The sequence below is a fragment of the Rhinatrema bivittatum genome, chromosome 3 (assembly GCF_901001135.1).
Source record: "Rhinatrema bivittatum chromosome 3, aRhiBiv1.1, whole genome shotgun sequence".
Lineage (NCBI taxonomy): Eukaryota > Metazoa > Chordata > Amphibia > Gymnophiona > Rhinatrematidae > Rhinatrema > Rhinatrema bivittatum.
In genome coordinates this window covers 31,894,127-31,911,746 of record NC_042617.1, presented here as the reverse complement: position 1 = coordinate 31,911,746, position 17,620 = coordinate 31,894,127, and the positions used below count along the sequence as shown (strand labels likewise).

At 46.4% G+C, this 17,620-nt stretch overlaps 1 protein-coding gene across 3 annotated transcripts in view; it reads left to right on the top strand.

Moving 5' to 3' along the window:
* The window catches only part of LOC115086762 (nuclear RNA export factor 1-like), a 433,094-nt gene that overhangs the window by 307,021 nt on the left and 108,453 nt on the right, over positions 1-17,620 (top strand). The gene's annotated exons all lie outside the window — the stretch shown is intronic.

Sequence of the window (17,620 nt, the reverse complement as noted above, 5' to 3'; positions counted from 1 at the left end):
CACACCTTGTGGGTAATTTCAAAAGGAAACTACCCAGGTAGTTTCTCTTTGAAAATTTGCCACAAGTATGAATGTGTGTCCTTTGCACCTGCTTTTTCTGCGGGCAGCTGATCAAGATAAAAGAGCAGGCGCTGTTTTCCCCCCTGACCTCAACACAGCCCCAGGAATGCCTCTTTTAATCCAGCTAAACGTTTGTGCATGTTATGAAAGCCCCTGCATACACTTAGCAACTGGGGGGGGAGGGGGGAACAATTTTCAGCCAGGGCATTCTACCTGGACAGTTCTTTTCTTTGAGGGTAATTTTCATTGCTAAAGGGTAAAACAGTTCATTACCCACAAAAATGGGCTTTTAGAAAATTGCGCTCTCTGAATGCGGGTACATTTTTGCATATAGTGCTAATATATGCACAACTTTATCCACAATGAGATGAGGTGTTCTCAGGGACAGGATTGCACGTAGTGCCACTGTATGCATAAGTTTACCCACAATGAGATGAGGTGTTCCCGGGGACAGGATTGCACGTAGTGCCACTGTATGCATAAGTTTACCCACAATGAGATTAGGTGTTCCCGGGCACAGGAATGCACATAGTGCTACTGTACGCATAACTGTACCCGCAATGAGATGAGGTGTTCCCGGGGACAGGATTGCACGTAGTGCCACTGTACGCATAACTGTACCCGCAATGAGATGAGGTGTTCTCGGGCACAGGATTGCACATAGTGCCACTGTATACATAAGCTTACCCACAATGAGATGAGGTGTTCCCGGGGACAGGATTGCACATAGTGCCACTGTACGCATAACTGTACCCGCAATGAGATGAGGTGTTCCCGGGGACAGGATTGCACGTAGTGCCACTGTATGCATAAGCTTACCCACAATGAGATGAGGTGTTCCCGGGGACAGGATTGCACATAGTGCCACTGTACGCATAACTGTACCCGCAATGAGATGAGGTGTTCCCGGGGACAGGATTGCACGTAGTGCCACTGTATGCATAAGTTTACCCACAATGAGATTCGGTATTCCTGGAGACAGGATTGAGGAGGGATTTGTATTTATGCACATATTTTTGAAATTTTCAAATGTGTATAACTTCTCAGAAAAACTTCCCAGACAAATGTGCATGGGTGGTTTTCTTGGGATAATTTTTAAAGGGAAAGCATGCACATGCTTTCTCTTAAAAATTTTGTGCAAAATCTATGAGTAAAAAGTACCTGCAGAATTTCCACCAGTAAGGGCAGTTATAACATTACTCCCTGTACTGTTGTTAAGGCTTGATGTAGTATTGTTGCAGAGAGCAGAGCAGCACAATTAAAAAAAATTATATTGTGCTATGCCAAATTCATCAGTAGAAGCCATGGTGCAAATCAAGGGCAAATTATTTAAATGGTGCTACAATAGTGCCTACCATGGTGCTAAACAAGTAATTGGCATGTTGCTTAATCAGGCGCGAGCATCTTTTGCAATAGGCTCTTAAGCACTTCAGCTGGTTGGTAGCTATCACTATTAAACAATGCTTGAGACTTTTGAATACTGCCTCTGCAGTACTTGCTAGTCCAAGGATGGGCAATTCTAGTCCTCAAGGGCCCACCAACTGATGGGATTTTCAGGAAATCCCTATAAATATACATGAAATAAATTTGCATACACTTGAGGCAGTGTACAAGCAAATCTGTCTTATGCATATTCATTAGGGATATCCGAAAACCTATTTGATTGGTGGACCTTGAGGATGGGAATTGCTTATCCTGTGCTATCCTGATGAGCAGAAGTTGAGCCTGGGAATTGAACTTGGATCTCCTGAACAGCAGTATACAGCACTTCTTCCAGGCCATCAGCATAGCGCAGGGTAGCCACCATCTGTGGATGGGTTGATTGGATAGGCAGACTAGATAGGCCATATGTTTTTCTACCATCCTGTTTCTAGGACTGAATTTGGAAGGCTCTTCGGCAATGCCTCACAGTCGAAGAAGATTGTCTTCTATAATTGTCCTATCTATAGGTTTGAAGGTGGCTGGTGAGGCTTGGGATCAACAGACTGTCTTTCAACTTGGACTCATGTTACTGAATAGTACGGGTGGCTCTTGGTGGTTGATCCGGTCTGCGGCATGCAACTTCTGCTTTTCTGCAACTTACTGCTGTCATAAGGTTTCAAAATACTAAGATCCATTTAATAGACAATTCTATCTGAGGAAGTCTTGGACAATAGTTTCCCACAAGCTAGTGCTAATGTTGCATTTCATGTTAACCTTGAGAATGTCTGTTCTGGAAGACGGGGCGGTTCTATGAGACAGGGTTAGGCAGCTGTTTCAGGTGGCAGCAACTGTCCCCCAAAATACCCTTGTAGCATGCCTCACTTTCAGGCTGATACAGTACAGTGTGCTCTGACGGAACGCACTGTTAACCCTTGATTGGACGCGCGTTTTCGACGCGTTAGTGTTACCCCTTATTCAGTAAGGGGTCGAATACGCGCGTCCAACCCCCCTGAACCTAATAGCGCCCGCAACATGCAAATGCATGTTGATGGCCCTATTAGGTATTCCCACGTGATTCAGTAAGTAAAATGTGCAGCCAAGCCGCACATTTTACTTTAAGAAATTAGCACTACCCAAAGGTAGGCGCTAATTTCTGCCCGCGCCGGGGAAGTGCACAGAAAAGCAGTAAAAACTGCTTTCCTGTGCACCCTCCAACTTAATATCATGGCGATATTAAGTCGGAGGTCCCGAAGGGTAAAATAAGTAAAAAAAGAAAAAAATTTGAAGTAGGCCAGCGGGTCGCGGGTTGAAAACCGGACGCTCAATTTTGCTGGCGTCCGGTTTCCGAACCTGTGGCTGTCAGTGGGCTCAAGAACCGATGCGGGCAAAATTGAGCGTCTGCTGTCAAACCCGCTGACAGCCGCCGCTCCTGTCCCTAAAGAGGCGTTAGGGACGCGCTAGTGTCCCTAGCTCCCCTTTTTACCTGTTTCTACCGCCGGACCTAATTTGCATACTGTATCACGCGCACAGGAGAGTGTCCTGTGTGCGCGCTGGGAGAGCGGGCGTTCGCCCGCTCTCCCGCAGACTTTACTGTATCAGCCCGTCTGAATGAAGAAAAGAGGATATATATTCAGACAACAACCAACAAGGACTGAATTGCACAGGCTGGATAAACAAATAAGCATGGGAATAGCTTGCTTATTGTGGCGGTTACTACCCCTAACCAATTAAGCTTGGTACTTCACTTTGCAGCTCCAGCACTGCTGTCTACATCAATGGCAGGGGTGGAAGGTAATTAGAACCAAACAGTTATTAATAAGGGCCAAGAGTAACAGATAAGTATGAGAAAAATAAGTGTGAAAACTTGCTGGGCAGACTGGATTGGCCGCTTGGTCTTCTTCTGCCGTCATTTCTATGTTTCTATATAATGCCAGCAGGTTCCCACACCCCACTGGCAGGAGGATCCACTGGGCAGTGTTGCCAGATAACATGCAGTAGGAAGATCCCACTGTGGTGGCAGTGATGCAAATGATGTGCTGGCAGGCAGTGCCCAATGATGAAGTGCTGTCAGAGTTCCCATTCCCCGCCAGCAGTAGGAAGGCCCCATGGTACCAATGACATGCTAGCGGGGTTCCCACCTACCGCCAACAATAGGAAGATCCTGTGGCATCTGCAGCAGTGCTACAAATGACATGCTAGTGGGGTTCCCGGTCCCGTGGCGGCAAAGGTGTTGTAAATGTTGATGTGCTGGTGGGGTTCCCACTCCTCGCCAGCAATAGGAAGGTTCTGTAGTGGCAGCATATGATAAGAACCTATATGCATGTGTGATAGTGTATGAGAGAGCTGGTGTGTGTGTGTGTGAGAGAGAGAGCTTTTCAGGCTGCATTACAATCATTATACCATACTGACAGCATGGCAGGACAGTTTTTGACAGAATCTCGCCAGGTGATTAAGTAGATACCCATCTAGATTGTCCTGGTTGAAGACTGACATCCTCACAGTGGGTAAAAGAAAGTGCATTCCGGTATGCATGTGTATGAGAGAGAACCAATATGCATGCGTGTGTGAGAGCGCCAGAATTCATGTGTGTGTTTGTATGTTTGTTTATTACTTGATTAACTACAGTGGTAAAACAAAGCGATGTACAAATAAAATTCAAACAAGCCTACAAGTTAAAATTGTCAAAAAAAATATAGCATAATCGATATAAACTATTGAAAATGTAACAAAATCTTAATTCAACAAAACAGTTTAAATGAATAAAATAACAAAACATCAAGACCAATGTAAATAAAATACAAAATAAAATGGATAAAACAGTAAAGTGCAATAAAAGAGAGCAAAGTCTATTTAAAAAAAAAAAGAAACTAAAGTCAAGTAGTGTTCAGATGAGGGAAGGCTTGTATAAACAGATAAGACTTCAGTGCCTTCCTGAATTTCAAGAACTCTTTCTCAAGGCGAAATTTAAGTGGTAAAGAATTCCAAAGGCAAGGGGACAAATAAAAACAGATTTCTCTAGAACTCTCAAAACGAATGTTTCTAACAGAGGGTAGCACTGAACGTTCTTGCTGTGAGGACTACAATGGACAAGAAGGTAAATACAGGGAAATTACAGAAGAAAGATAAAACGGAGTGCCCCAATGCATAGCTTTGAAGGTAAGGCGTCCTATTTTAAATTGAATATGAAGGGACACTGGGATCCAGTGAAGCTCAAACAAAAGGGGAGTGTTATGGTCAAATTTGGATGCACTGAAAATGACCCTAGCAGCAGTGTTCTGTGCCAGTTTAAGTTGTCTGAGTTGAGTGGTAGAAAGACCATGTAGCAGAGCATTACAGTTGTCAAGTCTAAAGAATACAAGAGAATGGGTTAAGGTTTTAAGATCAGAACTGTCCAGATAAGGTTGAAGATGACGTATAGATCTTTGCCATAATGGGAGCTGGGAAAGAGGTAGATGAGGAGTTGCAAGTGAACCAGATAGTTTCTGATTTTAGAGGATTAACTTTGAGCTTTGAAGAGTGTAACCAGTCAGAGACTTTGAATAAACCATTGTTGAAATCAGAAAGTATGTTGGCAGCAGTTGGATGTGTGTATGAGTGAGAGAGCCAGTATGTATGTGTGTGTGCGAGAGAGGGAATGTGTGTGTATGTGTGAAAGGGTGGATAAAGTTTGTGTGGCTGCCTCCCCCAATCCACGACAACCTCAGTGTGACTGGAAATCAAAAGATCCCAGGTATGGAAAGCGGGGAATTTTTTTTTTTCCTTATTGGATCTTGTTTGATATGTCTATTGTTTTTAAATATTTATATTGTCTTTTGAGAACTTTTTAAAAGTGTAATTATTGAATGGTGATCTGTTCGTCAGCTGTTTTGAAATACTTATTCTTTCTTTCTATTAGATTAGTTTTATTATTATGTTTGTGTTATATTTCTAGATTTTATTATTGTTTTATGAGGAATGATGGTACTTTTGTTTTTCTATTGTTGCCCTGTTTACAGATTCTGCCTTCTTGCAGTTTCCAGTTCAAGTTTTGTCTGCACATTTCTTTTATAATTTATGGACACTTTATTCTGTATTTGTGAGGTCTGCCTGTGTTCTTTGTGACTGAAGTGAGGTATTCTGCTAGCATGTAGTTTGTGCAGGAAACTACAAGCCTGCTTGTTCTGTTTTCCTAATTTGAGGTATATTGGTGTTTTAGGGCCTGGTGTAATATTTGCAGTGTTGCCTTTTCATAGCTAGAGTTGTAACTGGTTGAGTGCTAAGATTTATTGCTGTTTTGATATAGGAGGTTTACTATAATATAATTGTAATTCAGTTCACTCGTGGCTTTCTGAGAGTCCAGACTATATCGAGCACACTTTACAACATGTCTAATACCATATAGGTTCTAAGTGGCTTTTTTGCAGAGTTTTCTTGTTGGCATCACAGTAGTGCATATAAAAATATACATGTTATATTTTTACCTCAGACTATAAATGTCCTTTTTCATGTAAAATCTGTTATTTTAAATGCATACATTTTAATTGTGTATGGTAAGGGCTGGGAGGAAGGGGATGCAAGGTTATAAAGTTTACCTAGGGTGCCAAATACCTTTGCACCGATCTGAAGAGAGTCTGCCATACACAGACCTCCACCATTCACCCATCTCCCATTTCTCCAGGTGGCAAATGCTGGGAAAACATGGGGCCATTTGAACTAAGTACACCAAGCATCTCACTAATTTTTAATCCCTGGCTTTTAAAAGGTCCAACAATCCTTAACTAGTTGACAGAAATGAAGTTTTAAATTACTTTTGGTGGGAATCTGGACTGTATTGGGGAAACATGGGAGGCAGATCATAGGTTCCTGGGAGTGTGACAGATTGCCAGCTTCCTAGAAATATTATCACTGACACTTCTCTGGGAACTCTGACTCCTTCTTTCCCCCTTCTGCAGCATTTCAAAGCACTGAAGGGGCCAGTCTCCAAGGTCCTTCTCCCCTTGGTCTTCGATGATTTGAGCTGTACTGTATCAGCCATGCCTTGGGGGGGGCGGGTGTCGTCATATTCCTTGCCTCTTTTTTTTTTTATTTCAATTAAGTTGGAACCAGTGCTGAGATTCTGGCAGCATGAGCCTTCATTTACAACTACCCACAGATTTTTCCCCTATTTTAATAGATAAACCTTCCCACTGTTCCTAGTTTGGTCGCTGCAGTAGTGATCCTGAGGCCAGGAGCCATACACCAGAACCTTATATCATGGGTTCTAAATCCAGCCAGCAGGTGTTGCCCTTAATGACATTCTCCAAGGACAAGCAGGATGCTAGTCCTCACACATGGGTGACATCATCAAATGGAGTCCGGCATGGAAAACATTTGTCAAAGTTTTTGAAACTTTGACAGACACACTAAATATGCCTAGCATGCCGCTAACCACGCGTCCATGCTGGGTCCCTCTTCAGTCTCCTTTTCTGCGGAGCTGAAGCCTTGTGGTTGTGGAGCTCGTGCTTTTTTCAGTATAATTCTCTTCCAGCATCGCATAGGGTCCTTCTACATTTCGGGATTTTTTCTTCATTGCTTTCGGTAAGTTTTCTCTAGAACTCACGGTCGATTGCTGACAGTGTCGCCCTCTGGTGACTGCTGGCCATCAACCGCTTGCCACATACTTTTTGAGATGACATCGTCCGGCTTTCGTCGGTGCCCCCAGTCCATGTCCATCACAGATCCCCAAGAGGTCTGTATTCTTTGTCTGGGGCATCACATGATGTCCATGGCTGTGACCCTAAGGGTCGCCGAGCACGGTTAGACAAAATGGAAAAGCTGTTCGACTCTTAAAAAAAAAAAAAATCAGATCTGTCGTCAGTGTCCAGGACCTCTACCCCACAAGGGAAAGAAGTCTCTGCTTTGAACCCCTCGGTCTCCCCTCCACTACAGCTCCTAGATCACGAGGTGGGGGCGGGAGACCAAGCAAGATCTGTATCCTCTTGGTCTAGGTCGGGCTTCTCGATGTCCCTGTCGGTCTCGGGGAAGGACCGAGGTGAGCATTGCAAGAAATCCAAGAAACACCGACACCGCTTGTCGAAGTCGGACCAGAGAAAGGCACTGACCTCGTCGGTGCCTCGCCTGAAGCGGTCTCGTCCGGAGGAGGGGATTCCTTCTGGTACTCCCAAAGTCTCTCGATGGTCCCCATTGATGCCAGTGGAAGGTTCAGTTCCACCCCCTGACATTGGGGACAATCCGATTCTGTTGTCTCCTCTGCCTCCTCATGCCATTCTATCCTCGGCAGCTTTTGAGGAGGAGTTAGAGAGATGTGTGCAGTTGGCAGTCGGCTGGGCCCTGCAAGGCATCTAGCCTCCGGTTCCACCAGGACCGCCACAAGAGCTGACTCTATTGGTGCTTGTGCCTCTGCTGGAGCAGCTGGAGCAGCTCGGTATCTTACTGACAACAGCCAGCTCCAATGCCCCATTACCCTTTGCAGCCAAAGGGAGCATCGCTGATGCCGCCACAGGTTCCCATTCTGGTGAATGACTCCTCGGACGAAGAGGGTCTATCGGGGTTGACTGCACCTCCATTGTGCACAGCACCCTGACAGCCTCTGGCTCTTCCGGGACCTTTGGGATTGATGCCCTTGGTGCCATCAATGCCACTGGTACTCCCGAAGCCGGAGGATCCTGGATGCCCTTGGTTCCACCGAAGCCGGAGGATCCTGGATGCCCTTGGTTCCACCGATGCCCCTGTGGTTCTCCAGTTTGAGCTTAAGGGCCAGATGGGTTCTCCACCCCCCATGTCTCTGGATGTTCACAGCGAAGGGGAAAACTCCTATGATCCCTGGGAAGGTGAGGCATCATTTTTCTCCACAGAGGAATCAGACTTGCTGTTGGAACCCTCTCCACCAGAGGAGAGGCGATAATTCTCTCCAGAGGATCTTTCTTTCACTGAGTGTTATGGTTTTGAGGTGTTGGAGTGGATTCTTGGGTACTGCGGTGATGGCCCCTCTCACGGGGAGGAGCCCCATGAGGAACCGCAGTACTAGGCTAGACTCGAGACACGCAAACATAGAAGATTTGTCTTTATTATACAGCTGAATGATACTACCAGAGGTGGCAGTAGTGAGGTGATCCAGTAGTAGCAGTCCAGGGGCCCTCGGCAGAGGAGACCCGCCCCACAAAGGTAGATGTTAGCAGCACACGGTAATATAGGAAGCTCCAGATGCAGGTGCCCAGTGCTGAGCTGTAGATGGGACAGACTGACAAAGGTTAGATTACTCACTAAGTTGGTAGCTGTACTGATGGAGATCCCGACAGGCAGAAGTAGTTGGATTGCAGGCACCAAGGCAGGGAGAGCAGGCCCTCGAGGAGCGAGTACCTGGTATCCCAGATAGGTACCTGAAAGAAAGCAAAGGGTTCCCGAGGAGCAGGTACCCAGGTTAGATGAATAACCCCGAAGGGCGCAGAGAGCTGCCAGCGGCAGCACGGAAGCGGCAGAGTAGCTTAGACCAGAGGCATTCCAATCCTTGCTAACTCAAGTTGTTAGCAAATGAAGGACAGGCTAAATACCCAGATGGCGTCACTAGAGGGCGACACCCCCGAGGTTCCCACGATGACGTGGATAAAGACATGGGTGGCGTGTGTGCACGCACCCTAGGAAGCCCTCAGGAGAAACATGGCAGATAGTCTTGCCATTGCTGTTCCGGGGATGCCGGAAAGAGCGACATGAAGACGCGGCAGCAGCCATCTTCCCAAGGCTAGAGGAGAGAGCAGGAAGAAAGGTGAGGCACAGAGGTCGAAGCTGTCTGAGACCGACGGATGCAACAGGACCCCCTCCAGACCCCCTACCTGATCTTGGTTTTTGAGGATGCGATCGGTGGAATTGACGAAGCATCTCTTTGTCCATGTTAGCCAAAGGTTCCCAAGAGTTTTCTTCAGGTCTGTAACCCTCCCATGATAGGAGGTATTCCCAAACTCTTCCTCTCTTTCTTACATCAAGGATGGCATCAACCTTGTACTCGATGTCTTCTTCTGCATTAACAGGAATATTTTCAGGTGTCTTGGTGGAAAACTCGCTAAATACAAGCAGTTTCAGCAGTGAAACATTGAACGCATTATGAATCTTCATTGCTGGAGGAAGTTTGACTGTACGCGAGTGTACCCAATCGTCTGAGGATAGGAAAGGGTCCGACAAAACATAGAGCAACTAGAGCTGATGGTAGCTTGAGTCTCAGATGTTTGGTAGACAGCCAGACGTTGTCACCAGGCTGGAATTCAGGAGCTTTGCTATGGTGAGTGTCATAGCCCTTCTTAGCTCTTTGTCCAGCTTTTTGGAGCATCTCTTTAGCCTTTCTCCAGAGTTGTTGGATATCTTTGGCAGTGGATTGAGCTGCCGGGGATGACACTGAAAGTGGAAGTTGTAAAGGTGGTAAGGGTTGTCATCCGTAGACCACTTCAAAAGGTGTAGATCTAGTAGATGATGCTGGATGTGAGTTGATGGCGAATTCAGCCCAGGGCAACAGTTCAGCCCAATCATTCTGACCTGAACCAAAATGTTCATTCTCTCAGTTTGGCCATTCGACTGAGGATGGTACGCAGAGGTGAAGTCAAGTGTGATGTCAAACTTCTTACACAAAGCTTTCCAGAACTTTGCTGTAAATTGAGCTCCTCTGTCAGAAACAATGGGGTAGATTTTCAAAAACTGCGAATAGGCGTACTTTTGTTGGCGCTCCAGGCGCAAACAAAAGTACGCTGGATTTCAGTAGATACGCGCGTAGCCGCGCAAATCCGGGATCGGTGCGCGCAAGGCTATCGATTTCGTATAGCCGGCGCACGCCGAGCCGCGCAGCCTACCCCCATTCCCTCCGAGGCCGCTCCGAAATCGGAGTGGCCTCGGAGGGAACTTTCTTTTGCCCTCCCCTCACCTTCCCCTCCCTTCCCCTACCTAACCCACCCGCCCGGCCCTGTCTAAACCCCCCCCCTTACCTTTGTTGGGGGATTTACGCCTCCCAGAGGGAGATGTAAATCCCCGCGCGCCAGCGGGCCGCTAGCGTGCCGGGACGCGATCTGGGGGCGGGTCCGGAGGGCGCGGCCACGCCCCCGGGCCGCCCCGGGCTGTAGCCACGCCCCCGGAACACTCCTGACACGTCCCGAAAACGCCGCGTGGTTCGGGCCCGCCCCCCGACACGCCCCCTCCGAAAACCCCGGGACTTACGCGAGTCCCGGGGCTCTGCGCGCGCCGGTAGGCCTATGTAAAATAGGCTTACCGGCGCGCAGGGCCCTGCTCGCCTAAATCCGCCCGGATTTGGGCGGATTTAGGCGAGCAGGGCTCTTAAAATCCGCCCCAATGTGTTTAGGCATGTTGTGTAGGCGAAAGATGTGGCTGATGAATAGTTTAGCAAGCTCCATGGCTGAAGGCAAGCCAGAGAGAGCCACAAAGTGAGCCATCTTCAAGAATCGATCCACTGTAATCCAGTTGGTATTGTTACCTCCAGAAAGTGGTAAGTCCACCACAAAGTCTGTAGCAATGTGGGTCCAGGGCTCATCTGGTACTGGTAAGGGATGAAGCAGGCCCCATGCACTGGGCGGAGGTTTCTGTCTGGCACAATTGGAACAGGAAGCTACGTACGCAAAAGTATCTTCCTTCATGTTGGGCCACAAGTAGTACTTCTGTAGCTTAGCCAGAGTTCTTCATTGACCAGGATGTCCAGCCAGTTTCGAATTGTGAGCCCATGCTAACAGTTTCTTTCTTAGATTGCAGGATACAATGGTCTTGCCCGGAGGCACCGGATGTGTAGCTGTCAGAATAAATCTTTGAGTCAATGATATGCTGGGGTTCATCAGGTACATCTTCAGAGAGAAAAGAGCGAGAGAGTGCATCTGCTCTAACGTTCTTATGTCCAGGGTGATATTTCAGTACAAAGTCAAATCTATTGAAGAACAGGGACCACCTCGCCTGTCTATGGTTAAGGCGCTGGACATGACGGAGATACTCCAGATTTTTGTGATCAGTGTAAACAGTGATCTGATGTTGTGCACCTTCAAGTCAGGGGCGCCACTCTTCAAATGCCATCTTTATTGCCAGTAGTTCTTTATCCCCAATGCCGTAGTTCTTCTCCACTGGCGAGAAACATCGGGAGAAGAAAACATGGATGCAAGATTTTAGAATCACTGGTCTGGCTTAGCACGGCTCCTACGCCTACATCCGAGGCATCGACTTCCACAATGAAGGGCCGTGCAAGGTCCGGATGGCGGAGGCATGGCTTACTTGAGAAGGCATCTTTTAGCTTCTGAAATGCTGTCACAGTTTCCGTAGACCAATTGGTGATGTTGGCACCTTTCTGAGACATTGCTGTTAATGGAACGGTCAGTGAAGAGTAATTCTTGATGAAGGTTCTGTAGTAGTTGGTAAATCCCAGAAATCTTCTAAGAGCTTTTAGACCAGTGGGTTGTGTCCATTTTTTAATACTCTCAAGCTTCTGAGGGTCCATCTGGAAACCTTTGTTCGAAACAATGTACCCTAAGAAGGGCACAGATTCCTTGTGGAATTTGCATTTAGACAACTTGGCGTATAAGCGATTCTCGCGAAGTCTCTGCAGCACTCTTTTGACATCTTCCAGATGGGTATTCAGGTCCTGGGAAAATATCAAGATGTCGTCTGAGTACACAACGACACATTGGTAGAGTAGATCACGCAGAATGTCGTTCATCATGTTTTGGAAGACAGCCGGGCCGTTGCACAGGCCGAAGGGCATCACCAGGTATTCAAAGTGCCCATCCTGGGTATTAAAAGCAGTCTTCCATTCATCGCCAGAGCGGATGCGAACTAGATTATAGGCTCCTTTGAGATCAAGCTTGGAGAATATCTTGGCTCCCTGTAGCCTATCGAATAGCTCCGAGATGAATGGTAAGGGATAGCGGTCCTTTACAGTGATCTCGTTTAGACCTCTGTAGTCAATGCATGAACGTAATGTTCCGTCTTTCTTCCCCATGAAGAAGAAGCCTGTGCCAGCAGGAGACTTGGAGGGTCTTATGAAGCCTTTCTGAAGATTCTCCTGGATGTACTCTGACATCGCTTTATTTTCTACTACGGAGAGAGGGTATACCCTTCCTTTGGGTGGTTCTGTGTTAGGCTTCAAATTGATGATGCAGTCGTATGATCTGTGTGGAGGCAATACATCAGTGGCTTTTTTGGAAAATACATCTTGAAAAGATGCATATTGAGGCGGCAACTCAGGCAACAATGGGGTAGTTGGCATGCAGGGTATTGGAGAAACTTCCATCAGGCATTTGCCATGGCAATTGGACCCCAAAGTGGCCCAGTTGAATTGTGGCATATGTTTCTGCAGCCACCATAGCCCAAATACTAAGGGGTGCATAGCCTTCTCTAGCACAGAGAAGGAAATAGTCTCTGAATGAAGAGCACCGGTACGTAAGCTCACTTGTTCTGTGAGCAGGGTTACTTCACCCGGTAGGGGCTCCTCATGAATAGAAGACAAGAGTAGTGGAGACTTCATGGTCGTGGTGGGGATCCACAAATGTTCCACTAGACGTTTCAAAATGAAATTTCCCCCTGCCCCAGAATCCACTAAAACAAAGTCACTACCAATCCACAAAAAATGGGGGTAATCGAAATCACAATCACATGAAACAACCCACATTCAATAACTCTTTAAATATGCTATCCTGTAAACATTAGTACATCTTAATCTCTTTCAAAAACACTGATCTATAATTTAAAAATGTACTTTCAACATACTTTTCACACTTACTTTTACCCCAATAGGGTTTCTTAAAAAAAAATTTTTTTTTGAAGAGTGTAGGGTGATGCTTCATAAAATTTCAGGGCACCATCCCGGTATGCCTTACTTAATTTTTTAATCATAAACACCACTGTCCACCCTTTGATCCTTTTATTATTTTTCTCAAAATTTGAGAATTTGAAGGGCAGGCAGCACTATTGACAAAGAGGTTTAGAGATCGTGGATACCCTGCTAAGGTCATCCGGCAGGCTTACAAAAGATCAAAATATAGTGACTGAATGCAATTATTGACGTACCGGGAACGAAGAGCACAGGAACACTTCTTTTTTGTACTGCAACAGAGTACTTCAACTTCGGTGATCAAAGCGGTTAAAAGACACTGGCATGTTTTAGAACTCCATAAGGTATTCAAGGACTTACCATTGTTTACAACAAGCCGTGGCTCTAGCATACAGGACATGGTTGTCCGGGCTAATTTGAAAATGGGAAATCAGCAGCCTGCAAATTTGGGAGGACATAAGAAGTGTGGAGTTTGCTCAGTGTGTGTAAACACCATTGAAGGGGACTGTTGGATTGACATTAATACTGGATATACAGTGAAGCGAAGATTCTTGACTGATTGTACTACAAACAACGTGGTGTATGCTATCATATGTAATTGCCCTAAGGTCTATGTGGGACAAACGAGTAGAGCTATTAAGATCTGCCTAATGGAACATAGATCTCGAATTAATAACTGAGTGTTGATAGCTCCATTGGTGAGCCATTGCGTGGAGCATGGTCACACATTTGAGAATTTAAAATGAAAGGTAATCGAGAAAGTAATAAGTAATACAATGTTGGACAACATAGGATCGTTACTAAATTATAGGGAGCGGTACTGGATCTACAAATTAAAAACTGAAGCACCGGTCGGACTGAATGATCAGATCAACTGGTTTTCACGTCTTTAAATTTGATTTAAAGGGCAGGCTGAATTCTATTATCGTCATGTTTAAAGTCACGTGATGGAGTCCCTTTAAAGAAGGACGCCGAGCAGGGGTATTCAGATTCGCCATTTTTTTGAGAGTACCGGGCAGCGCATTGCAAGCTTTTTTAGGGTCATTAATGGATTTAAATAAAGAATGAATGAGAGCTGAGATGTGCAGCGGTTAAGTGGCTTCCCCTAATGAAGAAGCAATTCGAAACTGGGTCTTGTTGGGGTAAACTTTGCCAACGGTTGTATGGAATTCTCAGGATTCAAGCTTAAGCTAAGTGACATTTGGGATAACATCCATTTAAAATTTCTGGATTTTTTGAATGTTTAATTGGTGAACTGTTACAACCTTTGCTCTGCTCTGAACTTTTCACACTTTTACATAAAAAATTTTTGGAACAATATAAAAATAAAAATTTTTTTGAGAAAAATAATAAAAGGATCATAGGGTGGACGGTGGTGTTTGATTAAAAAATTAAGTAAGGCATACCGGGATGGTGCCCTGAAATTTTATGAAGCATCACCCTACACTTTCCAGAATCCACTAAGGCAAGGGTCTGATATTCTAGAGGTCCGCAGATTAAGGATATCAGGAAGAGAGAGTGGAGGAGAGGGTGCAGTTAGACCTAAGAAGAGTTCTCCCACAGGACTTAGGTCTGCCAGTTTCCCGGACATATAGGGCATGTTTGTACAGCATGACCAGCCTGTCCACAATACATGCATAGTCCCCTGTAGCAGGACATTTCCCTTCTTCTCCAGTTAAGAGCAATAGAACCCGTCCCACTCTCGCAGCAAGGCCTAGGATTCTATTCCCGGTACTTTTTGATCCCCCCAAAAAATGGGGGCTTCGTCCAATTCTGGACCTATGTGCTCTCAAGTACCTCCAGCGGGAAAAGTTCAAGATGGTAACCTTGGGCTCCCTTCTACCTCTTCTACAAAGAGGAGACTGGCTCTGCTCTCTGGACCTCCAGGAAGCATACACACACATTGCGATCACTCCAACTCATCGCAAGTACCTCAGGTTTTTAGTAGGGCCGAAGCACTATCAATATCGAGTGCTTCCCTTCGGCCTAGCGTCTGCACCACGAGTCTTCACCAAATGCCTCGTAGTTGTAGCAGCTTTCCTCAGGAAAGAAGGTGTGCACGTCTACCCCTATCTGGACGACTGGTTAATCAGGGCTTCAACCCAGCAAGCCGCTCGGTCATCCCTCGATTTCACGCATTCTAATTTCTCTAGGATTTCTTGTCAATTACGGGAAATCCTATTTAATCCCATCTCAAAACTTGTCGTTCATTGGGGCAGACTTGGACACTTTACAGGCAAAAGTCTTTCTACCTCGACAGCGAGCGCTAACACTCGTGGCCCTCGCTTACCAGTTGCAGTTTCAACATACAGCAACAGCTCACCAATTCCTCATCCTGCTAGGACACATGGCGTCCTCCGTCCATGTTACACCAATGGCCCGCCTGGCCATGAGACTCATGCATTGGACTCTGAGGTCACAATGGATTCAAGCTGTTCAGCCTCTGTTGACCATTGTCCACATCACCAACTCACTCCGTCTGTCTCTCGCCTGGTGGAAAGATCAGAACAATCTCCTCCAGGGACTGCCTTTTCAAGTGCCAGATCCTCAACTCATTCTCACCACCGACACTTCCAACCTCGGGAGGGGAGCCCACGTGGACAATCTACAGACACAAGGATCTTGGTCTCCAGAGGAAGCCAAACATCAAATAAACTTCCTAGAACTTCGAGCAATGCGATATGCTCTCAGGGCTTTTTAGGAACGCTTATCAAATCACGTCATCCTGATTCAGATGGACAACCAGGTGGCCATGTGGTACATCAACAAGCAGGGAGGCACAGGCTCCTTCCTCCTGTGTCAGGAAGCTGCGCAGATTTGGGCACAAGCGCTCTCCCACTCGATGTACCTCAGGGCCACCTACTTGCCGGGAGTGGACAATGTCTTGGCAGACAAACTGAGTCGCGTCTTCCAGCCACATGAGTGGTATCTCAACCCCTCGGTAGCAACCTCAATCTTTCACCATTGGGGATACCCCCAGACAGATCTCTTTGCGTCCCCTCAGAACCACAAAGTGGACAATTACTGCTCCCTCATTTGGAGTGAGCGCGCTCAGCACAGAGATGCATTCTCCCTCTCGTGGGCAACCGGTCTGCTCTATGCATTCCCTCCACTACCTCTTCTCTCGAAGACTCTTGTGAAGCTATGTCAGGACAAGAGAACCATGATCCTGATAGCACCTCACTGGCCACGCCAAGTGTGGTTTCCCATACTCCAGGATCTCTCCATCCGCAGGAACATTCCCTTGGGAACGGACCCGCATCTGATCCCTCAAAACGATGGATGCCTACGCCATCCCAATCTTCAGGCCTTGTCCTTGACGGCATGGATGTTGAAAGGTTAATCTTTCAACCACATAACCTTTCAGATTCAGTTTCGCGTGTCCTGATTGCTTCACGGAAGCCTTCCACAAGAAAATCTTATTCCTATAAATGGAAAAGGTACACATGGTGCACTTCGCAGTCCCTTGATCCCTTTTCCTGTCCAATCCCAAGGTTTTTGGACTATCTCTGGCATTTGTCAGAGTCAGGTCTAAAAACCTCTTCCATCAGAATGCATGTCAGTGCGGTAACCGCCTTCCATAAAGGTGTCTGGGATGTCCCTATATCAGTACAACCCCTCGTAACACTATTTTTAAAGGGCTTGCTCCATATCAAGCCACCTTTACATCCTCCGGCCCCTTCTTGGGACCTTAATCTCGGTCGGCTCATGAAAACTCCATTTGAGCCTCTTCACTACTGTGACCTAAAATATCTCACATGGAAAGTGATCTTCCTTTTAGCTATCACTTCAGCTTGCAGGATTAGTGAGTTACAGGCCCTAGTTACCTATCCGCCTTACACTAAACTCCTGCAGGACCGGGCGGTACTCCGCACTCACCCTAAGATTTTACCCAGGGTAGTTTCGCAGTTTCACATTAATCAATCCATCATACTACCTACCTTTTTTCCCAGGCCCCATTCCAATCCAGGGGAACAGCTCTGCATACCCTTGACTGTAAATGGGCTCTAGCTTTCTATCTAGACAGTTCACTTGCTCACAGGAAGAGCACTCAGTTATTCGTCTCTTTCCATCCCAACAAATTATGGCAACCTGTAGGTAAGCAGACTCTCTCCTCCTGGTTGGCGGAATGCATATCTTTTTGCTACCAGCAAGCAGGCATTCCTTTTCAAGACCGTGTTAAAGCACACTCTTTGAGGGCAATGGCGACTTCAGTAGCACACCTAAGATCGGTGCCGCTTCCTGACATTTGCAGGGCTGCCACCTGGAGCTCTCTCCATACCTTCGCAGCCCACTATTGCTTGGACAAAGCCGGAAGACAAGATTCTATCTTCGGCCAGTATGTCCTGCGTAACC